Source organism: Mustela lutreola, chromosome 1 (genome assembly GCF_030435805.1).
Source record: "Mustela lutreola isolate mMusLut2 chromosome 1, mMusLut2.pri, whole genome shotgun sequence".
NCBI classification, from domain to species: Eukaryota; Metazoa; Chordata; class Mammalia; order Carnivora; family Mustelidae; genus Mustela; species Mustela lutreola.
This window is the reverse complement of record NC_081290.1, coordinates 267,463,022-267,487,375: the sequence shown is the minus strand read 5'-3', so window position 1 is coordinate 267,487,375 and position 24,354 is coordinate 267,463,022. Positions and strand designations below refer to the sequence as shown.

At 37.8% G+C, this 24,354-nt stretch overlaps 1 protein-coding gene across 3 annotated transcripts in view; it reads left to right on the top strand.

Annotated features, from left to right (window-relative positions):
• The window catches only part of LRRC4C (leucine rich repeat containing 4C), a 1,215,829-nt gene that overhangs the window by 318,294 nt on the left and 873,181 nt on the right, over positions 1-24,354 (top strand). For 2 of the 3 annotated variants that reach the window (XM_059140132.1, XM_059140125.1), the window contains exon 3: positions 6,883-7,026. The exons of the other annotated variant lie outside the window; for it this stretch is intronic. The gene's annotated coding sequence lies outside the window, so the exon portion shown is untranslated. The remainder of the gene's footprint in view (positions 1-6,882; positions 7,027-24,354) is intronic. 3 annotated transcript variants of the gene reach the window in all.

Below are 24,354 nucleotides of genomic sequence, written 5' to 3'. Positions count from 1 at the left end.
ATTTACCATTTTTGAGATTTGCTCATTGCCATTGTTATTATCTTAACCCCCCAAAAGAAGCCAGTAGGTTGTTTTTATACACAACTGTGCAGAACCCAGTGATGGGCATTTGGATTTCACAAGTCAGTTGCATAAGTATAGGAGAGAGGGGACATGCTGTGGCAATCATTCACATAAAAACGTTTGGGGCGTTGAGCTGATCCTCAAGCTTAATATGAATCCTCCGTGTGATATGATGGCAAATTTCTGGCCCTATCAGGAAGACGAGTTGGTATGACATGGGAAGTTGTACTCTCATACTCCTCTGCATTGGTCCCACTGCTTTCCCCCCACCCAGAATAGGGTGATTCTTAGCACAACATTTCAAAAGATTTGAGGGTAGTGTGATCCCAGGTTGATAGGTTTATGAAGAAGCCTAGAAAAGATATCACATAGGAAAAAATTAAGTGAACCCAGGGAAGTTGAGAAAGAATGAGTAAATTTGTCCTGTCCTCCACTGAAAACAAGGCTAGAATCAGTGGTAGAATTTATAAAGCACCAGATAATATTTCAATATAAGAAAACGTTTGTAAAATCTAGAGTTGCTTGAGAGCGAGAAAAGTCCCTCATTGGGTAGAGAATTTACTGTCCTTGGAAGCACTTCAAGAGAAGCTGTATATGTATTCTCTAACACTTATATTGTGTGAGAATTTCCAGTTGTTTTGGAGTTTGTTGTTGGAGGACCTAGAGGTCTTCTGACAATTCAATACATGTACGTCTATTGTACTCCAGAACACTATAAAAGATTGAGAATAGCCAAAGCATCATTTTCTGAAACTCACGGAATCCTGATTTCAAGAGATATCATTCTTAGGCACCTGGGTGGCTCAGTTAAGTGTCTGCCTTCGGCTCAGGTCACGATCCCAGAGTCCTGGGATAGGGCCCCATATCAGGCTCCCTGCTCAGCGGGAAGCCTGCTTCTCCCTCTCCCACTCCCTGTGCTTGTGTTCCCTCTCTTGCTGTGTCTCTCTCTGTTGAATAAGTAAATAAAATCTTAAAAAAAATACCATTCCATTAAAAATATGGTCTACTCATAAAAATATGATTAGGGAGCTCTGTATATTATAACTCAGCTTAGAGAATGTCAGTATGCATTGGCAGACTGAAAACTCTTCTAACAATAAAGGTATCTATTATATATATGTTAAGCCAAAGTTTTTCTTTTTCTCTCTTTTTTCTTTTTCTTTTTTTTTTTTGAGATTATTTATTTATTTATTTGACAGGGTGGGGGGGGGACATTAGCACATAAGCAGGGGGAGTAGGAGAGGGAGTAGGGAGCCCAAAAATGGCCTCAATTCCAGGACCCTGGGATCAAAACCTGAGCCGAAGGTAGATGCTTACGGACTGAGCCACCCAGGCACCTGAACCAAAGTTTTTCTTAACTTACTTCACCATACAATTTCACATAGTCACTGTTTCTTTCTTTATTTGCTTATTATCTCTATTTCCAACTTGTAGAACTAATTATTAGGAAAAGAAACCATGTGGATATATGAAAATTCTTTGAAAAAGATGGATGGTACTTTGATAGGAATTGCATTAAATGTGTAGATTGCTTTAGGTAGCATAGACATTTTCACAATATTTATTCTTCCAATCCAGGAGCATGGAACATTTTTCCATTTCTTTGTGTCTTCCTCAATTTCTTTCATGAGTACTTTATAGTTTTCTGAGTATAGATTCTGTGTCTCTTTGGTTAGGTTTATTCCTAGGTATCTTATGGTTTTGGATGCAATTGTAAATGGGATTGACTCCTTAATTTCTCTTTCTTCTGTCTTGCTGTTGGCGTAGAGAAATGCAACTGATTTCTGTGCATTGATTTTATATCCTGACACTTTACTGAATTCCTGTACAAGTTCTAGCAGTTTTGGAGTGGAGTCTTTTGGATTTTCCACATATAGTATCGTATCATCTGCGAAGAGTGATAATTTGACTTCTTCTTTGCCGATTTGGATGCCTTTAATTTCCTTTTGTTGTCTGATTGCTGAGGCTAGGACCTCTAGTACGATGTTGGAACAAATAATTCTAAAATTTATATGGAACCAGAAAAGACCTCGAATAGCCAAAGGGATATTGAAAAAGAAAGCCAACGTTGGTGGCATCACAATTCCGGACTTCAAGCTCTATTACAAAGCTGTCATCATCAAGACAGCATGGTACTGGCACAAAAACAGACACATAGATCAATGGAACAGAATAGAGAGCCCAGAAATAGACCCTCAAATCTATGGTCAACTAATCTTCGACAAAGCAGGAAAGAATGTCCAATGGAAAAAAGACAGCCTTTTCAATAAATGGTGCTGGGAAAATTGGACAGTCACATGCAGAAAAATGAAATTGGACCATTTCCTTACACCACACACAAAAATAGACTCAAAATGGATGAAGGATCTCAATGTACGAAAGGAATCCATCAAAATCCTTGAGGAGAGGGGCGCCTGGGTGGCTCAGTGGTTTAAGCCTCTGCCTTCAGCTCAGGTCATGATCTCAGGGTCCTGGGATCGAGCCCCACATCGGGCTCTCTGTTTAGCGGGGGAGCCTGCTTTCCCCTCTCTCTCTCTGCCTGCCTCTCTGCCTACTTGTGATCTCTCTCTATCAAATAAATAAATAAAAATCTTTAAAAAAAAAAAAAAAAAAAAAATCCTTGAGGAGAACACAGGCAGCAACCTCTTCGACCTCTGCTGCAGCAACATCTTCCTAGGAACAACGCAAAAGGCAAGGGAAGCAAGGGAAAAAATGAACTACTGGGATTTCATCAAGATCAAAAGCTTTTGCACAGCAAAGGAAACAGTTAACAAAATCAAAAGACAACTGACAGAATGGGAGAAGATATTTGCAAACGACATATCAGATAAAGGACTAGTGTCCAGAATCTATAAAGAACTTAGCAAACTCAACACCCAAAGAACAAATAATCCAATCAAGAAATGGGCAGAGGACATGAACAGACATTTCTGCAAAGAAGACATCCAGATGGCCAACAGACACATGAAAAAGTGCTCCATATCACTCGGCATCAGGGAAATACAAATCAAAACCACAATGAGATATCACCTCACACCAGTCAGAATGGCTAAAATCAACAAATCAGGAAATGACAGATGCTGGCGAGGATGCGGAGAAAGGGGAACCCTCCTACACTGTTGGTGGGAATGCAAGCTGGTGCAGCCACTCTGGAAAACAGCATGGAGGTTCCTCAAAATGTTGAAAATAGAACTGCCCTATGACCCAGCAATTGCACTATTGGTTATTTACCCTAAAGATACAAATGTAGTGATCCAAAGGGACACATGCACCCGAATGTTTATAGCAGCAATGTCCACAATAGCCAAACTATGGAAAGAACCTAGATGTCCATCAACAGATGAATGGATCAAGAAGATGTGGTATATATACACAATGGAATACTATGCAGCCATCAAAAGAAATGAAATCTTGCCATTTGCAACAACATGGATGGAACTAGAGTGTATCATGCTTAGCGAAATAAGTCAAGCAGAGAAAGACAACTATCATATGATCTCCCTGATATGAGGAAGTGGTGATGCAACATGGAGGCTTAAGTGGGTAGAAGAAGAATAAATGAAACAAGATGGGATTGGGAGGGAGACAAACCATAAGTGACTCTTAATCTCACGAAACAAACTGAGGGTTGCCGGGGGGAGGGGGTTTGGGAGAAGGGGATGGGATTATGGACATTGGGGAGGGTATGTGATTTGGTGAGTGCTGTGAAGTGTGTAAACCTGGTGATTCACAGACCTGTACCCCTGGGGATAAAAATATATGTTTATAAAAAATAAAAAATTTAAAAAATAAATAAATAAATAAATAAATAAATAAAATCTTTAAAAAAAAAAAAAGAAAATTCTTAATAATTTTCTAAAGATCTAAAGAATGATCTAGATCCTTTCTTAAAAATAAATATTTATTTTTCATATTGAGGTATAGATAACATACGTTATATTAATTTTAAGTATACAACATAGTAATTTGACAGTTCTGTACATTACTGAATGCTCACCATGACGAGTATAGTTACCATCTCTCAACATACATTATTATAATATTATTGACTATATTTATATGCTGTAATTTTTATCTCTATGACTTATTTATTTTATAACTGGGAGTTCGTACTTGTTAATCTCTTTTGTCGGTTTCACCTTTCTCCCAATCCTCCTTCTCCCTGGCAACCGTCAGTTTATTTTCCATGCTTATGAATCTATTTGTTTTCAGTTTTCTTGTTTTTAGATTCCACATATAAATGAAGTCATATGGTATTTGTCTTTCTCTGGATGACTTATTTCACTTAGCATAATACCCTCTAGGTCCATCCATGTTGCCATGAATGGCAAGATTTCATTCTTTTTAATGGCTGAGTAATATTCCATTATACATATACTATGTATTATTATAATATTCCATTATATATATTACATCATATATATATTCTCTTATATATATTATATGATATAGTTAATATTCATATATATATAATCTTCTCTATCCATTTATTTGTTGATGGACACTTGGGTTGCTTCCATATTATTGGCTTATAAATAATACGGTAAACATAAAGGTGTTTATATCTTTACAAATTATTTTTTGTTTTCTTTGATTCCTCTTTTTAAACTTATATATTAATTATATTAATTGAAATTCAGAGTTATTTTTTGTCCTCAAACAATAAAGCAGATTGCACTATTTAGCACAATTGATCTACCTTCTTGGGGTAGGAGAAGAGATGAGATAAAACAAGATACTTAGAGTATCAGCCCTTTCTGGCATCATTGCAGTTATTAGCAATGACTTCTAAGAAACTTGAGAGCGAACTTTTCAACAGAACCAATGGCACGTTGGTATTTTCCACCCTACTATATATTGAAGAGTTGAACTGTCAGCTGACTAAAACCGAAAGTCCCCGGATGTGTTCACGCGTGTTCTGATATTTTCCCAATAGTTTACCTCACGATTTAACTTCAGCACACATCCCTCAGGTACCAGAGCTTTTGTTTTTTGTTTTTCCATTCCTCCAGTTTTCTAGTGCACTGGTTCCTAGGAGTGTTGTTCCCCTACACTTTGTAGGATTTTCTAGGTGAGACCATTTGCTACAGATACTAACACCACTTATGCTATGTTTTCAGGCAAACACTTCTTAAATTTTTGACTGTTTAGAACCAGAAATCACTGACCTACTTGGACTTGATCTCTGCCTCCCGTATCTGAGTTGACAGGATTTGCTCTATGATTCTGCTAACATCTCCTTCCTCAATGTCTTCCTTTTTACTATGCCCTCTAGTGTGTGGCTAACCCCCCTAGGCTATGTGTTCTAACCCCATTCTGTGATCTCATTCTGACAGGGCCAGATAAAATGGTGAGGTTAATAAAGAGCGTCTTTACCAACAGGCATCCACTTATGCCATTGTGTTGGCTTACATCCATTTCTCCATGTGATTATACTCTGGGTTGAATTAGCTAACAGTTAGTAGTGTAGCAAGTATTTAGTTGTGTAGTATAGGCTACTGGGTAATGAGAAGGGGAGGATCCAAAGACAGATTTAAAATAAGTATTTTAAGAAAAATGTACACACGTGTTTATTGGAAATTTGTCACAGTGCCTGAATACAGAAGTCGCCATTTTCAAATTTCGTAATTGCAACATGGATGTAGAATAGGTACTACTTGTCAAGCCTGCTCTGATTCAACGTGAGAGAGTTTCACAGGGCACAATAGTCATAGCTCTGTGAAACTGTGAGTATAATAAGATTAAGGACTAAATTACTTCATGACTAATATATCCTATAAAGCCATGATTCTTGCAACAAACAGATGGCACTCTAAAAAAGGGCAATTACAGAAAGTTTTAAAAAGGGGATCTCTATGAAGAATCATGGAGTAAGAGTAACCAACAGGAGATGGTAAATCACCTGTAGGCAAGGAACAGTAGGTGGCCTCTACTGCCCTTAGACCAAAAGGGCAAAGACAGTACGTGGTTATCACAATCTTGAAAGCTGTAATTTTAGAAGACACCAGGTAGCCTGATAGGATCTACCGCCTTCATAAAGGAATACAGACATGCCCAACAATGGTCTAGCAGGGAGGAGCCTGAGGAGTAAATACTTGGCTCTCTTTCTTCCAAACTTCAGTCTAGCCAGGGCCTCCACTATCTAACCTGACCTAGAATCTAGGAGACAGCGGAGCCCAGATAAGGACATAAATAATGATCTGCTATCTGAGGCACATAGTACAGTGAGGGGGGGAAAGTCAAACAAAAAATAGCCAACCCAACTCCCAATACTTAATACCATGTCTGGAACTCAGTAGGTATTTGTTGAAGACATGACTGGCTGGCTTGGATGGTTGGAAGAATGGATTGCTGAGTGAATGAAAAGAAAAGAACTTATTTTTTTTTTTCATTTTTTTTACGAACATTTATCATTTTTTGGCAGCTAACTTTGGATCCACTTGTATGAGGAATTTATGATTGTATGAGTTTTAGTACAGGGCTGGGCTCTTCCTTCCATTGTGGAAGCTTAAGTGGCCAGACCTTTGCTACATATTGTCTATTATTAGGCAGTCCAGGCCATCAGATGCTCTGGACTGAGACTTGAAATCAGGAAGAGAAATTTTAGCATTGAGTCTAGCATTGGCAGTAGCATCCACAGTGGATGTCATGGTAGCTATACCAGCATCAGCTCTCAGTGTCCAAAGGCAGCACTAGCCATCTGTTGTTCCAGACACTAAACTTCCCTTGGTTTCTGCTAATTTTAGGGCTTTCTTTCAGTCTCCTCTTGATTCTGTCTGTTCCTTCACCTCCTTCTAATAAATGTTTTTCCTGTTTAAGTTCACTGGAGTTTGAGTCCATTGTTTGCATGGAAAAATAAAAAGAAGATCTTTTATATTGGTCCAGGACCCAAAGATACCAGAGCAAAATTTACCCACCTCCTTTAAAACTCTGTAAAAGGATCCTGCTGCTATCTTTTTGAAGGTAAAAGTTTCTACATATCCCTATGCTAGTTGATCTTTAACAGGTAACATGGAAAATTCAGCATTGCAAAAGGAAACTAATATCCCCAGCCCACTTACACAGAAGTTGTTTATTTTAATAGTTGGGACCTGTTAAGCATAATTGTATTTCATCTGAGTGACCACCGTGAAAGTCCTCACAAGAAACATAGGGTTCAGGATCCTAAAAGTCATGGAGACTGCCTTGTAGAACCTATTTCTCTAACTGGCATATTCAAAAAGCCCAAATTATGTACAGTAGATTCTGACCTAATCTCTTGAGATTTTAGGGGCCATAGAATGGCTTGAAATTTGGGAAATCCTCCAACAGGTCATCAAACAGAACAGCAAAATTGTTCAGTCACTTAAGGTGTTAAGCACAATTTACTTATCTAAAGTAAGTAAAAAATGGGATTACCTTCATTTTACAGAAATCATCCCCATATCTTGCTCAAGTGCGGCAGACTCTCCTTGGTGACTTCTTCCAGAAAATAATTTAACTTCAAATAACTCCTCCACTCCCTGGCTGTGTGACTTTAGGGTAGTTACTCAATCTTGTTGCATCTCACTTTTTTTCTATCTGCAAAATTGGGATAATTATAGTACCTCTATCATTTATTGGAAAGGAGGATTGAAATGACTTAATTCATGCAATATACTTAAAACACTGCCAGACATAATGAGTGCTCCATAAATGTTAGCTAAATGATACATGGGTATGATCAGCAAGGAACAATAAAAAAATACAGTGAAACAGTTCCAGAAGAACAAGAATGGAGGTGAAGAAGAACCATGGATGATAATACACTGTTTAGAGTATGATAAACTTGAGATTCCTTGAATTAACCACGTATCATTTGTTCACATGGTTCACAGTTTCCCTTATAAATAAGCAAGTAAGGAAAAAAAAAAGAAACATGGAACAAAGGCTTAGGAGAAGCACAACTATTCTTTGTATAAAGATGAGACAGGGATTTCTTTCAGAAGTCTTCATAAATAGGACACTGTATGATGCAATGAACGATGTCCTTGGCAATGCCCTTACAATGACTGATGAATTCCACAGGGCTGTTTATTTTTTAACAACCCTCAAACTAGGTCAGTGGCATTACAGGAGAGTTGGTTTTACTAAATAAGACAGATCCTGCTGCTCCCCACGTGAAAGAGATTCTGGATGTGGAAGAGAGAAGGGGATTCTGTCTTCCCCAAGGAGGGAGAAGCTACTGAATGGCTGATGGATGGGTGTGAAGACTAGGAAAGGTGAAGCTGAGTTTATCCATTGGGATGTGAATGAACTGGCCATGATACAGACAATGTAAGGGCTATAGGGCCACACAAATGGCTGGTAGAGAAAGGAATGGACACAGACCAAAATCTAAATAAAGAAGAATCAGTGCTTAGCTCCTGGCTTCTGTCAGAAAGGAACAAGCCACACATTCTGCCTTGCTTTCTTTGATTTTGGTTCCCACCTCCCTGTTTTCAACTTCAGACTACAGGGCTTTTGAATGCTTAAAGTTCATTCTGCAGCATGTTGGATGTCTGACAACTTTTTGGGGGCTGAGGAAGCTGTCAAAATAAATTGCCATCATAATGCAAGAAGGAAGCCAAGCTCCACATCCCTCTTGATGCTGCAAATATGCACACTCAGCTAGAAAAACAGCATTGTGCTTCAGTAGCCCACTGGATTAAGGAGATATATTGGTCAAGGGTGAATTTCCAAGGACATGCCTTTGGAATTTCTGTGCAGTTCTTTGGTTTTTGCATATAAGTCAGCTTCATTTTCTTGGGGCAATGCTTTTATGATGTGCACATCTACATTTAGTAAAGGAATGAGCCATTCTAGTAGGAGTAATTTTTAGAATTATTGCTGAAATTGTTTCTTCCTTATCTTAGGTCAGTCACCTTTAACATTTAAATGCCGACTTTTAGCATATGAGAGTTTAGCTGTTATCAATATCTTTCACTATTAAAATGGGTTTTATGATCCATGGAGTATTTAAATCCCCATTTTTATTTTAAATTCTACCAGTCTGATAATGAAAGTAAAATTAGCTAATGTGAATTTCCCTTAATTCCTAACTAATAAAGAGACTTCCTTCCACTTTTGAAATACTTCTGTTGGTCCATTTTGTTCTTTTTTTTTTTTTTTTTTTTCCCCAATAATAATGATCATTGGGGAAGGGAGGTAAAAGGTTTGGCTTGTACTTTTCATTGATTTAATAATGTCACAGTAAGATATCCTACAACCTAACAGTGTCTTTGACTTTATGTTCTACAAATATTTTCATTAGAAAATACAATATAATTATGCTAAAGAACACAAAAATAGTGACAACATGATACTTAATCCTACCAATGTTATAAAGCAATGTCTTTTTTACATGCCACTTTTTACTTGCATGCATAAATTTGCATAATTCCAATCACAGTATACAGACTAATATTTACATTCTGCTATTTTCACTCAATATTCTATCATAAAATATTCATGATTTTACTGAGACATCATCATTGCCACATTAAACTTGCCTACTGTTTTGTTGTGTGATGCCTAATATTTTGTTGTATTGCTAAACATTTGTATCAGGAAACCATTCCAAAACTAAGTGCCTTAAAATAAAACCGTTTTTTTTTTTTTTAAGTTCTCCATACTGTGGGTCAGCAATTTGAGCTGAGCTTAGCTGGATAGTTCTTCTGGTCTCAGCTGGGCTCTCTCATGTGTCCGTAGTCAACAGCAGATCAGCTAGATGACTTTGCTTTGGGGGAGTTGGCTTGTTTTCAGCTAGAGCAGTAAGGATGACCCTGCTATGAGTTTCATCCTCCAGCAGGCTACCCGTGGGCTCGTTCGCATTGTGGCTGTCAGGGTTCCAAAAGGGAAAAGGAACAGCTTGAGTTGGAACTGGACAAATTCATTTTTATGGTTTTCTCTTGGCCAAAGCAAAGCCTGAAGCCAACCCAGCTTCCAGTAGTGAGAGAGTAAGTACAATTCAGTTTCTTTTTTCTTTTCTTTTTTTTTTGTAAGTTTTTAATTTTAATTCCAGTATACTTAGCACACACTGTTATGATAGTTTCAGTACAATTCAGTTTCTTGATGCTGGAGCTGCAAAGTCCCATTGCAAAGGGCTTGACTACACAGCGGGATAGAAACAAAGGGACATTCGGGTGTCAATAACATTGATAAAAAGTTTAAGGTAAATTCCTGGGAGTGGAATAGTAAATGAGAGGTAAGAATGTCATTATGGTACATTCAAATTAATAGAGGGATTTGAGTCATTTTCCTCCATTTCAACAACTGTTGATGTTCTCACTTTTTGCAGTGTCTCAGCCCCTTTACCCACCAACCATTCTGCATTTTCTCCAAAAGCATAGTGTATATACCTATTGATTTCCACTAACTGTGTAATTACTGTGTGACTGGACTTTGTTAAACTCTATATGAATTAACTTAATTCTTCTGGGACCTGGTGATGGAGGTATTTTATTATCCCAATTTTATAGCTGAAAAACCTGCATCTTAAGGAGGCTAAGCAGCTTGCCCAGAGTCACACAAGATACAGATGGTGGAACTGGGACTTGAATCATTTCTTTCTTTTTTTCTAAATAATTTTTATTTGAATCCAAAGCCTGCAGTATTGAATACTATGTGTTCATCTTTCCTCTTAATGATTTGCATTCATATACATATTCCTTTAAATCTAATATGGCTGAGCACATATTAAGAGCTAAATAAATAGGAAGAGGACCATCCTAAAGCTTTTGACTCAGAAACAAAAATCTCGCCTGGGATGTAGATAAACTGCATCAGTAACATGTTCATAAAAAGGAAGCAAAGCTCTAGTTAAAAAATTGTGTTTCAGGAACACAGCTCACGGGCTAGAAAGCCTTGGTTATCAGGCAGATAATTCAGACAAGAAATTAGAAATGGGGGCCAAGTTGAGTATTGGCTATTGGGTCTAGGACACATATTGTTTCAGACATGAGACAAGGGTCAGAGCCAAATGGGATGGATGGTTAAAGGGAGAGTAGTCTCAGTAAACCTTGGTGCTGATATCAGTGGGCCGCAGTGCCTAGGGAGCAGTTCAGTCGGCTTGGTAGAAAGAAAGTTTACAGTTGAGGCATCCAAATAGTCACCTGGTATACAGGATACCATATATATGTGTATATATACACACATATATGAATACATATGCAGTATATATGTATATATCTGTGTCTATCTTTCCCCTCTTCCTCAGCCTCAAGTGACTAATTATTTTATGCTGAAACCTCCAGCAAATGTTAAAAGATGCAGAAAATCTTCTCCTTTGTGAATTGCTGAGTGGCTTTCAGAAACCGTCTCTGCCTATGGTATAGTTTAGACAAAACCGTTATCCCTCCAAACCGTGCAGTAACGATGGAACACATGCCGCTTAATGTAAACTCACAGCCCAGCGCTGGGCAGACACAATTAGGCTGTCATCTTCCCCATCAGCAGCAGCAGGAGAAAAATAAAGAAGTCAAATCATCTTATTCATATTTATTAGGAGGCTTTGCAATGGACCTGATGCCCCAATGCCATTGACATTTTTCTTGTGTTCTTGGCTCCTGAGCTGACGACCAATTTAAATTAATCCATTCATAACCTACAAGAAACGCTGACTTTTATAAGCGGATAACACCCTAGTGTCCCCTTCCTTGCTATGCTTCTACCAAATACACATATTCATTAATTCTAAAATTGGCATCATGAGTAGATACCCTGTGTAAAATTCAAAAATATAATAATAAGACTGAACCTATGGGCAAATAAAATCTTCAAAAAATTCACTTGTCTGTCTTTTGATTCTGTGTCTGTGTACTATAACCCCACCTGTGCTAATTCCTACAACCATAGTAATGAGCACATAGTAAAAACATGCACATGTGACCATGCCTGTGTGTGCACGTGCGTGTGCGCGCACACACACACACACTCACATCTGTGTCTTTCTGGCCACTCCAATGAGAACTCATCACAACCTCAAGTACATGGAATGTGCTCTGTCTTCCTTTTAACTTGCATTTTACAAAAATCTTTATCTCTACATTAATTCTCATGTGCAACCATTGAAGGAAAAGACAGTCAGTTCCCTATATATGAAGTGACAATATGCAAAAGGCAGGAAGGAGAGAGAACAGGAGTAAAACTCTAAAATGACAGTAGTTTCCCTGTCATTGCAGAGAGAAACAGATGCAGATTTGTTTATAAAATTTTATAGACACAAGGAGAAGGCTTGCTCAGTGTGCATCGCCTTGATTCAAAGCCATTATTCTGACTCCCCTGATTTAATTTGGAGTACAGCCCCAAACCGACCAGGGAGGAGATTAAAGATCTGTCACCTCCTGCAAACAAACCCCAGGCTGCCCTGCCCACCTGAGAGACAGCCCCTAAGACAAGGGAAAAACACATTCTCCTTGTTCATCCAGATCTCAGCTGTCCTGGCTGGGGCTGTCAGGGAGCTGCTGATTTCTGCCAGAGTGCCTGCTCTCCAGGAGATGCTGAGATTAGAAACGGCCCAGAAAGGCTCATGTGTCCCTCATGGAGTTATCAGTCAGGATGTTGTGAACTTACCTCATCCACCACAGAGGTGACATCCTGAAACATTGGCTTGCCAAAGAGTCGGCGGGACCATGACAGCTCCTGGCTCTTGTCCTCCTGGATTCATTTACTTCCCAGATAGTGAATGCAGCACATTAACCTTGTCTGATGAACTTCTGCTTATGTTTGTGAGGGTCATTGGGTGTTTCTCTCTGAAAGAGATAATGAGCTAAGTGTTTCTGGTACTTTCATCACCCCCTCTCAACTTGGTTGTTACCAGATCTCTTCTCCTAGAGAAATCTTGTGTTTGATGTTTGAAGGGATAGCACTGAATTTGAGTAGATTTCAAGGATCTGTAATGGACAGAGCATTTTTTTCCTGTAAAGTTGATCGTGACAGATAGCCTGCACCAAGCGTATGGGCCAGCTTTATACTTTCTCAGCATCAGGTATGGAGAATATAGACAAGGAGAGGCTGCTTTTCCTTGTGCTTCTTGAGTTAGGGTTACGTGTTTGGCATGGCAGAGGTGCTCCCTTGCTACGATGAGCGTGCTCGTTCCAAGCATAGTGGCACAGAATTTAATGTTTCAGAATTTTAAGGAGAAGAAGAGGGGAGCCCCAGCTCTCACGGCTCTGCATGTGTTTGTATTACCTTCTTTTTTCTTTGCTTCTGCTTTGTCAAAAATGGAGAAACTCTTCAGATTTTGATAGGATAAAATAAATCCTTGAGGAGATTTTAACAATTGGTCTCTTATCTGAAGTCCTTGAAAGTGCCCAGAGACTGATGGTTGTGAATTCCAATCCCGATGTGTTGACAGAAAGCAGCGCTCATGGGCCCCTCCCTGTGCCAGGCTCATGCTACGTGCGTCCACCTTTTACATTCTCCTGGGCTCTCACCACGGTTCTATGAGTCAGTTAATGATGAGTTTCATTACTTACAGCTGCAAAGAGGCAGAATGGAGGAATTATCCAGCATATGTAAGGGCTTTGGAAACAGCTTGACTGCTCAGATCATGATGCCGCCCCTTAATAGCTTTATGACTTTGGACAGGTCACTTAAATTCTCAATCCCACATTTTCTTCATTTATAGAATATGAGTAAGAATAGCATCTTACTCCTATACTGGTGATGAGGATATGAGCTAAAACATAGATCTAGTTAGGGGTGCCTGGGTGACTCCGCCAGTTAAGCAGCGGACTCTTAGCTTCAGCTCAGGTCACGATCTCAGGGTCCTGAGATCGAGCCCCATGCTAGTGCTAGGATAATGTCTGCTTGAGATTCTTTCCCTCACCCTCTATTCCTCCCCCAACTTGCTCTCTCTTTCTCAATCTCTTTCTCTAAAATAAATAAATAAAATCTTAAAAAGTCCACAACATTATAGATCTATTAATGTAAGGTCTAGCTCAGTGGTTCTCAAAGCAGTCCCCTGACCATCATCATCTGCAACTTCGAGAAATTTTTTAGAAAGGCATGTTCTTGGGTCTCAACACAGACCCACTGAATCAGAAACCTTGGGTGTGGATCTCATTAATATGTTTATTAATAAGTTTCCCGGGTTATATCTGATGCTTGCTAACATTTAAAAACCATTGGAACAGAACAAAGCAAGTACTTAAAAGACACTAAGGAAAAAAATGCCCCCTTTTAAAAAAAGAAATTGGTTCTGACCTTGTATATGTAGTGAACATTTCCCAATGTTTTGATTAATAGAAAATGACTGAAGAGTCAAGAGGAGATGAAATATTGACATTCAGTACTATGGAAAGATATTTTAAATAATGGATTGATGAAACTTGTGATAAAGGAATAATAAAAAGTTTTGAGCATAGCATTATATACATAGAAGGCTGTCGACACTTACCACATGTGGACTAATTTGGTGACCTCAAGTATATCAGAGATGGTTAAAAAAAAAAAAGCTACAGTTTAGCTTAATGCTTAAGAGTACAGCTTAGGAGTCAAATCTCAGCTCCGTTCTTTATCATCTCACCCATATTGGGTAAGTTATTTGCCTTCTCTTTGTCTTAGTTTATCTATTTGCAAGATAGGAACAAAAAATCATATGTAAGTTTGTTGTGAGAATTAAATTCAATGTGTAAAAAAAATGGGTAACAGCTCTCAACAAATTTGTTCTAAAAAAATTAGCTATTAATAGTAAGCATGTCTTTTGTGCTTTATATTAAATCATTTAATCCTCCCAATAATCACACATAGCACCATTATTACTGTCCCTTCTGGCTGGTAGGGAATCTGGGGACCAGGGAGGTTGAAACAGAAGCCGTACCTAACTCTGCTGTTATGTGCTGTACTGAGGATTCAAACTGGACAGTCACATTCCAGAGCTAAACGAAGATGGGCAGATAGTTATTGATATTTCTGACTTCTCAGGAGCAATACGGACAACTAAGTGGGTTGCAAAGAACTCTCAGATAAGTTAACTATGGAGGCATTGCTCTGGGTTTTCCCCAAGGAGAAAATGGCATTGTCTTTCATCTTTGGTCTATCCTGTTGCGGTAGAGGAAGGCTTAGAGACCATATCTCTATGGTCTCTCTGTGTGGTCTTATTTCCTCATATCTTGAGGAAATAAGCAATTAGAAGAGAGAAGAAAGAACACTCCAAAGGTGGGGCAGGTACTCATTCTTAAGCTCATTCTTGAAGAGATGAACGAAGGGGGTTCCTTTGGATTGGGCTTAAGAGAAGAGCTTCAGTGAGGACAGATGGTATTGTGGGAGGGATCTGACAAGCCGTTTGACTCCTCTGGCAAATCTCCTTCCAGGCCTCAGTTTTCTTATCTATGAAATGTGATGGTTGAACTACCTGAGTAATAAGGTCTTCTGTAGTTGTTGTATAAAATAATCTCTTTTTTTCTAGGTTTCAAGATAAAGGGGCAGTATAAAAGAGGGGATATTTTTTTTAAATTTTATTTATTTAACAGAGAGAAAGATCACAAGCAGGCAGAGAGAGAGAGAGGAGGAAGCAGGCTCCCCGCTGAGCAGAGAGCCCGATGTGGGGTTTGATCCCAGGACCCTGGGATCATGACCTGAGCTGAAGACAGGCTTAACCCATTGAGCCACCCAGGCGCCCCAAAGAGGGGATATTCTGAGAAATCAGGGGAAGAGACTTGCCAATATTGGGGTTTGCCACTTGATCAAATCATAGCTCAATGCCCTTGACCCCTCAATGTTGTGACCCTGGGATCAAAGCAGTGTGGATTTGCTTCTAGCTTCAGTTGTAGCTTTGTTTCTCTTTCTGAATAAAGCTTCTGTTATTTTTCTGCAGCCATCTCTAACATGACAGTTTACTTGATTTGGAATTATATGGACTTGCTTTAAGAAGAGCATAGTGAGTGCATAAAGCTATTTTTTTTTATCAGCTAAAAATCTATTAGTAAACATTATTTTACTCTGAATCCCGCCAATCTCGCCACTTTTTTTCTTTTTCTTTTCTTTTTTTTTTTTTTAAGATTCACATATGTATTTTAGAGAGAGAGATATGGGAGGGGCAGAGGGAGAGAGAGAATCCTCAAGCAGACTCCCTGCTAAACACGGAGCCTGACACAGGGCTTGATCCCAGAACCCTGAGATCATGACCCAAGCTAAAACCAAAAGTCAAACACTCAACCAACTGTGCCACCCAGGCACGCCCCATTCTCACCATTTCCTAACACAAGTTTCTCCAATCATGTAGTAGAAAAGTACAAGGTAACTGCACGCCTCAAACAGTATCCTATGATGAGTGGGGAGGGAATGAAGGAGGTGGACGAAAGTATAAGAAAGATCCCATTTAGATAAATTGAGATGAAAAAAAAAATCCTGCTTCTAAAAAGTACTACATTATCCAAATAAAAGGAAGAGCTTCGTGTCAAAAAATTAGTGTTGCCAAGCAAAGGCTTGGAGGCTCAATTCCTATATGTAATGGTCACCTGAATTTGAGTTTTCTGAATTTGAGTCTGGCAGTGAATGTGGATAGGCTAATTTTTCCTAGCAACTCCTCAGGCATTAAGTGTACCAGACAGCCAGTAAATACATTTTCTATTACTCTTGATAGGTTGTTAATTTTTATGGAAGTCAGTCATGATAATGATCTGGGTCATTGTAGAATACATGGAAGGTTTACTTCATATTTAAAATGTATGTTTCCAGCGGAAATAATCAGAACCTTTTAAAACAGGGACACATTCTGCCAAGAATCAATAGTTCAGACAAAAGGTAAAGCTTTCTGAATTAGCAAGATATTAATGATTTTATGAAAATGTCATTTTATACCTTCAACGGCACATATCCAAATTAATGGACAATAATACCTTTGACAAGTAGATATTCTAATGGGTCTATCTGAATAGGCCTTCTTGGAGCCTAAGTATAAATCTGACTGAAGTGCCATCAAAATATAGACTCTTTGGGAAAAAAAAATGAACAAAGATACTTCTTGGCCTTCATATGAGATGATAACACCACAGACAGAATTCTGATAATAATCAACTAGAGAAGCTTAATTTTTAGATTAAAAATTAGTGCCTGGGGCTCCTGGGTGGCTCAGTCAATTGAATGCCAGACTCTTGATTTGGCTCAGGTCATCATCCTGAGGCTCAAGAGACTGAGCCCCCTGTGGGGCTATGTGCTCAGCAGGGGGACTGCTTAAGATTCTCTTCTTCCCTTTCTCCCTCTGCCCCTCCCCCTGCCTACACACTTTCTCTCTCTCAAATAAATAAATCTTTAAAAAAAAATAGTGCTTATTCCTAGCATCAAATTTTGGTAAGGCTGTAAATGGGAGGATGGATAAGTAGGTTAGAGCCTGGTTAGGCTATGTCAAGCAGAGGTCAAACCCGGACTCCAAATACTGCAAGACTAAGAGGAAAATGAGGGTGTAGGCATCTGTCTGTATGTTCTTTTTTTTTTTTTTTTTAAAGATTTTATTTATTTATTTGACAGAGAGATCACAAGTAGGCAGAGAGGCAGGCAGAGAGAGAAAGGAGGAAGCAGGCTCCCCGCTGAGCAGAAAGCCCAACATGGCACTCGATCCCAGGACCCTGAGATCATGACCTGAGCCGAAGGCAGCGGCTTAACCCACTGAGCCACCCAGATGCCCCTGTCTGTATGTTCTAATGGCTACATGGCTTACAGGCTGATAGTGGGGGCTGGGGACAAAGGCTTAAGGAATCATATAGTGACCCAACATTTGTTTTACTTGATAAGAATCATTTGTAACCAACACATTAGAGTTTATCAGGAAACATTTTATTCTCAAGTGTTATGTTGAACATTTGCTCTGAAATTATGGTTGTGTTTTTAATGATCTGAGAGGACACTTTTTTGCTTTTTAGCTCATCCCATAGAGATAAACTTAGGTTTCTGGTAACATAAGCAAACCTTCTCATTTAGGTGGCTTTCAAATGGTTGATTTTAATATGTTCTCTCTCTCTTTTTTTTTTTCCTATCTGTTTTGGAAGTACAACATAAATACTTCTTAAAAAACCACAAATGACATATATTTTCCTTAGTGTAAAAATTTATATTTTAGGATGCATTGTTACAGCTAAATAGTTTATCCACCTCTATATCTGAAACAGCATTCTCAGTTTTATAATAAAAATTGTATCAGAAGACAGTTCAAGAATTTGTATCAAATGCTACCAATGAAGTAACTGCATTAGAGGGTATTTATTAATATTCTTTGATGTATTCCATGACTTTCACTATAGAAATGTAAGAACAAAAACCAAATGATGACAGGAAACATAAGCAGGAGAACCTGAATTGTAGATGGAGGTGGTTTATAACATGGTATATAACAGTATATGCTTCTGATCATGAAGTTCTAGACACTCTTCCTTGCTAGTTAGATGATATTCAACAATTCCGTTTACTCACAGGAAGCTCAGTTTTTTTTTTTTCATAGATAAATTTTTAGGAGACTGTGATAAGGAAAGGAAATAATGTGTATAAAATACTTAACACAGTACCTTGTGCCAAATAAACATTCAATAATACACTATAGCCATTAGCATTATTAAACATCACAACTGTACTTGGCAAGTTGCTGCCACTGCTATCACCTATTACTCACCTCCACTTTTCTACAACACACCCAGATACTTACACTTTGGAGAATGGAAAGAATATAAGTAAGAGAATAATAAAAGTAGGCAGACCAAGTCCTGGACCAGGACCCAGGGATCAAGGTTGACTCTTCGATTCTGCAACTGACTTGTTGAATCAGATCGGGTAAGAAATTTTCTCTCTCTAGTTCTTCCCTTGTAGCTTGTAGTTAAGATGAAATTTGACAGCTAGATGTATTTCTTGATTAAACAGATCATAAAAAGTTAAAATGGCACATGCTACTTCCAAATAAGCATGAGAAAGGACAAGAAACCCTGTAATCATTATTTTTATTTGGCGCTTTATAAAAGGAAATACAAACATTTTTTCTTTGTACTATTACTTTGTGTTTTAAAACTTCTGTTTTTCTTACTAAGTTTATTTTGAACAGTGTCTTTTCTTTGCAACAGGAAGCTGCTTCTCTGTAAATTTCCAACACCATCCCTCCAATGGAGAGAAGCTAGAGTTGCTTCTCAGGATTGCTTCTTTAATTACCTGGATAACTCTTGTTTACTCATTCTTATTTAGTCATCCTAAACAAAGCTGTTGAGTCTCTGTGCCTTCACTCGATCTAGTTCTTACTACTTTCTTTGGATTTATCTCACCTTAACACATAAATTTTAATTCAACAAATATTTATTGAAAAGCTAATATATGTGCTGAGCACTGGGGACAGGCAAAAGGTTCCTTTTGCCTAGGGAGCTTATAGTCTGATGAGAAGACAGAAAGATAAACATCAATTAGCACACTAAGTTGAGTATGTGGGTAGTGATATTTATAAGATGCCATGAAAGTTTCTAGGAGGGGCATGACTTTAAAGTGGAATAAAATTTTTCTGAATGATATGATGCTCTAACTGAGTTTAGAAATGTGAACAGAAGCTATTCAGGGGAAGACTTATCAAAAGTATTTTCTGAGCAGCCTGATCATCAAGAACAAAGTTGCCAAGGACCATACTGTGTGCAGAGCTACAAGCAATATATGGGGAAAAGAAGTTGGGAAATACGTTGGAAAAATGAGGATGGGATACTGGAGAGTCTTTAATTCTATTTAATAGCTTCATTGAAATACAATTTACACATTGTAGAATTCACTTATTTTAAAGGTATGGTTCAGTGGTTCTCAGTAAATGTACATAGTTAAGTAACCTTTGCCACAATTTAATTTTTGTTAACATTTCCATCACAAGAATAACAACCCCCAAATCCTTGCATCCGTTTGTAGACACTGTCCATTTCTACCTCCAACCCTAGGCAACCACTAGTCTGTTTTCTTCCTTTACAGATTTGTCTTTTCTGAATATTTCAATACATGAAATATGTGATCTTTTTTTCTAGTTTCTTTCACTTAACATAATATTTTTGAGTTCCATTCATACTGTAGTATGAGTCAGTACTTTGTTCTTACCAGATAGTATTCCATTGTATGGATATATTATGTTTTGTTTGTACATTCATTACTTGATAGATATTTTGAATTGTTTCTACTTTTTGGCTGTTGTGAATACTACTGCTATGAACAATTATGTATAATTCTTTATGTAAGCATGTTGCACTTCTCGAGTAAATACTTAAGAGCAGAAATATTGGGTCATAAGGTAACTCTACATTTAACAGTTTAAGAAACTGACAAACTATTTTCCAAGGTGTCTATACCATTTTATATTCTCACTTGCAATATATGAGGATTTCAGTTTCTCCACAACTTTGACAATATTTTTTATGATTATAGCCCTCACAGGGGGAATGAAGTTGTATCTCACTGTAGTTTTAATTTATATTTTCTAACAATCTAACAATGTTAAGACTATTTTCATGTGCTTACTGGTCATTTGTATATCTTTTTTGGTGAAATATTTATTGAAATCTGCTATCCCTTTTTTAATTGGATCATTTGACCTCTTAGTTTTCAGATTTCTTTATATATTCTGGATACAAGTCTCTTATTGGATATTTGATCTGCCTACATTTTCTCCCAATTCATAGCTTGTATTTTCACTGTCATGTTGGTAATTTTTTAAGTACAAAAGTTACTAATTTTGATGATGTTTGACTTACCAAATTTTTCTAATTTTTTTTTTTTTTTTTGGTTCCTGATGTCAGATCTAAGAAATCTTTGCCTAACCCAAAGACACAGAGATTCACTCCTATTTTCTTCAGAGTCTTAGGGTTTTAGGACTTATATTTATCTCTAGGATTCATTTTTACCTAATTTTTTTATGTAGTTTGAATAAGGATCTAAATTCATCTTTTGAATGTGGATATCTAATTTGTACCGTATCATTTGTGGTAAAAACTATTATTCCTCTATTAAATTGCTTTAGCACCTTTCTCAAATATCAGTTGGCCATAATGTAAAAGTTTATTTCAGAACACTTGATTCTTTGCCATTGATCTATGTCTATCCTTAAGCAAGTACTACACTGTCTTGATGACCATAGCTTTGTAGTAAGTTTTAAAAGTCCTCCAACTATGTTCTTTTTAAAGATTGTTTTGGCTATTTTTTTAAATGCTATTTTAAGAAACATTGGTTTATCCCTTAGGCAATGCTTATCACCTCTACCAGACTGTAAGCTTTTTAGTGAGGGAAGTTTCTCTTACTCATTTCTGTATCCATAGCAGCTGGCACATTGTACAGATTCAAAATATGTTTGTTGAAGCTGTAATAGTCACATTACACAAGATGACATTATGACTACCCAATGCAATTATTTAATAGATGCTGATGAGATTCTATACACTGCATTAGAAAGAGGACAGGATCGAGAGATGGGCAACTCTGACTCTGGTCCCTGGTTTATGATAGAATAGTATTTGACTTTGACAAAGTGAAGAGCTACTCATAGTTTCTGCGTCTGTAGAGGTGAAATTATTGCTGATTTTTTTCTAGGATATCTTCTTATGTTAAGATTCATTGTTGGTATAGTATGTCTTTACCAGTATAGTAGTCTTGCCCTTAGCTGAGCTTTTGCTTTCCACAGTTTCAGTTACCTGCAGTCAACCGTGGTCTGGAAGCAAATGATCCTCATTCTGACCTATCATCAGAGAGCCAGTAGTAGCCTAATGCTATGTTACAATGCTTACGTCATTCACATTACTTTATCTTAAGATGTAGCCATTTCATCTCCTCACATCATCACAAGAAGTGTGAGCACAGTACAGTAAGGTATTTTGAAAGAGAGAGAGAGAGACCACTTTCGTATAACTTTTATTACAATATATTATAATTATGCTATTTTTGTTATGAGTTGTTGTTAGTCTTTTACTATACCTAACTTGTTAAGTTAAACCTTATCATAGGTATGTATGTATCAGACCATCAAAACATCATATATAGATAGATAGATAGATAGATATCGATATATAGATATAGATATAGGGTTTTGGTGGCATCTACAGTTTCAAGCATTCAACTGGGGGTCTTGGAGCATATCCCCAGGATAAAGGGAGACTATTGTAGTAGGAAAAACAATATTTTTTCTAATTAATTCCTATGCGCCAAGTAGTGTAATAAAAGAACAAAACAAATGTAAAGGATGGGCATGTTCTCAAGGAATTTGTAATCCAGACAAGGTTGTGGGTGGTACATATTTAAAATGATGCTTTATCTTCAACTTTCAGAAACATCATTGTTATAAAGTATTATATATTCTTTAATGACTTACCTTTGATATGAATGGCTTGCTTTTACATTAGCATTCAGGTACTGAATAGAATTCTGAAGAATTCTGGTTATATTTGGCAAGTCATCAGTATCTTTGTTTTAACACACTCTGAATTTTCTTATTACTCAAGCTTCATGCATCAAGCATCCGGGTTTAGATACATTAGCATTCTTTTTTCCTAGGCCTTAAGTTATGTGGCAGAACAATTATCTCACCTTTGTATTAAAGACTTTGAAAATGAGCATGGAGTTGTTTAAATCCAGTGCATTTCCTCTGCCCTTTGGTCAGAGTGTTGCATGCAATCTAAAAATGTGAGAGGAAGAGAGAAATGAGATGAATAATCCAAATATAGTAGCTTATTTCAGAGATCATTTACTATTACAGCAACCAAAGCAACCATTTCTCAAAAATTGCAAGTAGGCAGCTCTACTTTCATGCTCTGCATTATGATTTTTTTCAATGACTCCAAAAGCGGTATTTTAGCCCAAAGTCCTGTGGTTCATTAGGGTGTATTTCTATAAGAGTTTATGCCTGCCATCAGAAATTCATTATTTTTTAATTAAGTAAAAAACAAACAAACTAAAAAATAAACCTCCATGTGAGCTATTTCATTATTCTTCTTTTAAAAAAGCTACCCTTCTGCAGACATTAAGCCACAAGACAAGAACACTTGGAATGGACTGGAAAAAACACAGGTTCTAGGGATGAATTAATTTATGTATTACCCGCAAAGGATACAGTGCAATAAATAGAATAAATACTTGATATTCCAAGTGATTTGGATTCAACCTTAATGATAGTAATGAATATTTCTTCTGTCCGTAAGGGAGAAAGTTTAGAGTAATGCCCAAATTATCTGTTCAATGAAGAGGAATTTGGTCTGTAAAATTAATTTGTAGGTATTGCTGTAAGGGCTTAACAGCAATACCAGTTCTTTGATTAAATCTACTTTCTTAGGTCACTAGGGGACAAAAATTCAGACTGTTTTATTTGTGAGTGTTATGGGGAAGGGGAGGCGGACTAGGGGAAGAGTATAGGAGTCTGCAGCTTGGTAGGCCAAAGCAAAGGGTTTGATTCTATGCAAAGAACAAAGGGAAGCCATTGAAAGATTTTATGCAGAAGAATGATGTGTTCCAGGTGAAAATCACCTGGGAAACAGCAAGAGCAATGCATTTGATGGAGCATGACACAATTTCCAGGGAGTCTTATTCTAACTCCCCATGTAATCTTCAAAGTATGAAAATGGGATGGGTATGAAAGGATAGGTGGCTTAGAAACAAGGCAAGTCCTAAATTCCTACCCATCAAGGCATATTGCTTTTTTCCTAATGGACAGGGCAGGTGTTCAATGGCCAAGCCAGGGGCAGAACTTCTCACAGAACTGCAGAAGGCACAGAAAACATAGAGGGGTCAAGACACTCATGCATGTGTTCCCCGAGTAGGATTGCGGCTGCTTTCCCCCCTTCCTAGATGTGATGAAGCAAGACATGTCTAAAAAGCCCGAAAATCACTGGGAAAAGAATAATATGGTATGCTTGAAGGAAAACTTCGTTAGAGAAATTTATGGAGAACTTTGAGTCCTGATAGATGGTTCCTCCTATGGAGCCTGTGGTTTGGATGTTTGGTGTTATCAGCCTGATGGGCTTAGTACTCAAATTAGGAAATCATGGGAATTTATGGCTGGGATTACGTGCCCATCTCTGCACATTGAAGACTTGGAATTGGAGGGAAGGGGAGAAAGCAGAGAAGCAGCCCCATGTGGGTTTGCTTGTGCACCCTGAAGCAAGGTTCACCCTAATTTTGGCCTCCTCCTCACTTCTAAAGCCTTCTTTGCTTTCAGAAGTGTTGGGAAAACCCAAGACCATGCTAGTAGTTCATCACAGGGAGGGATGTTTGAAGAAGCGGAGGATGCATTGTCAAGGATACAAGGAAGCAATGAGGGAGTGGACTAGGTCAGAGATGCACAAAGCACTTTTAAGGATATAAAATTAG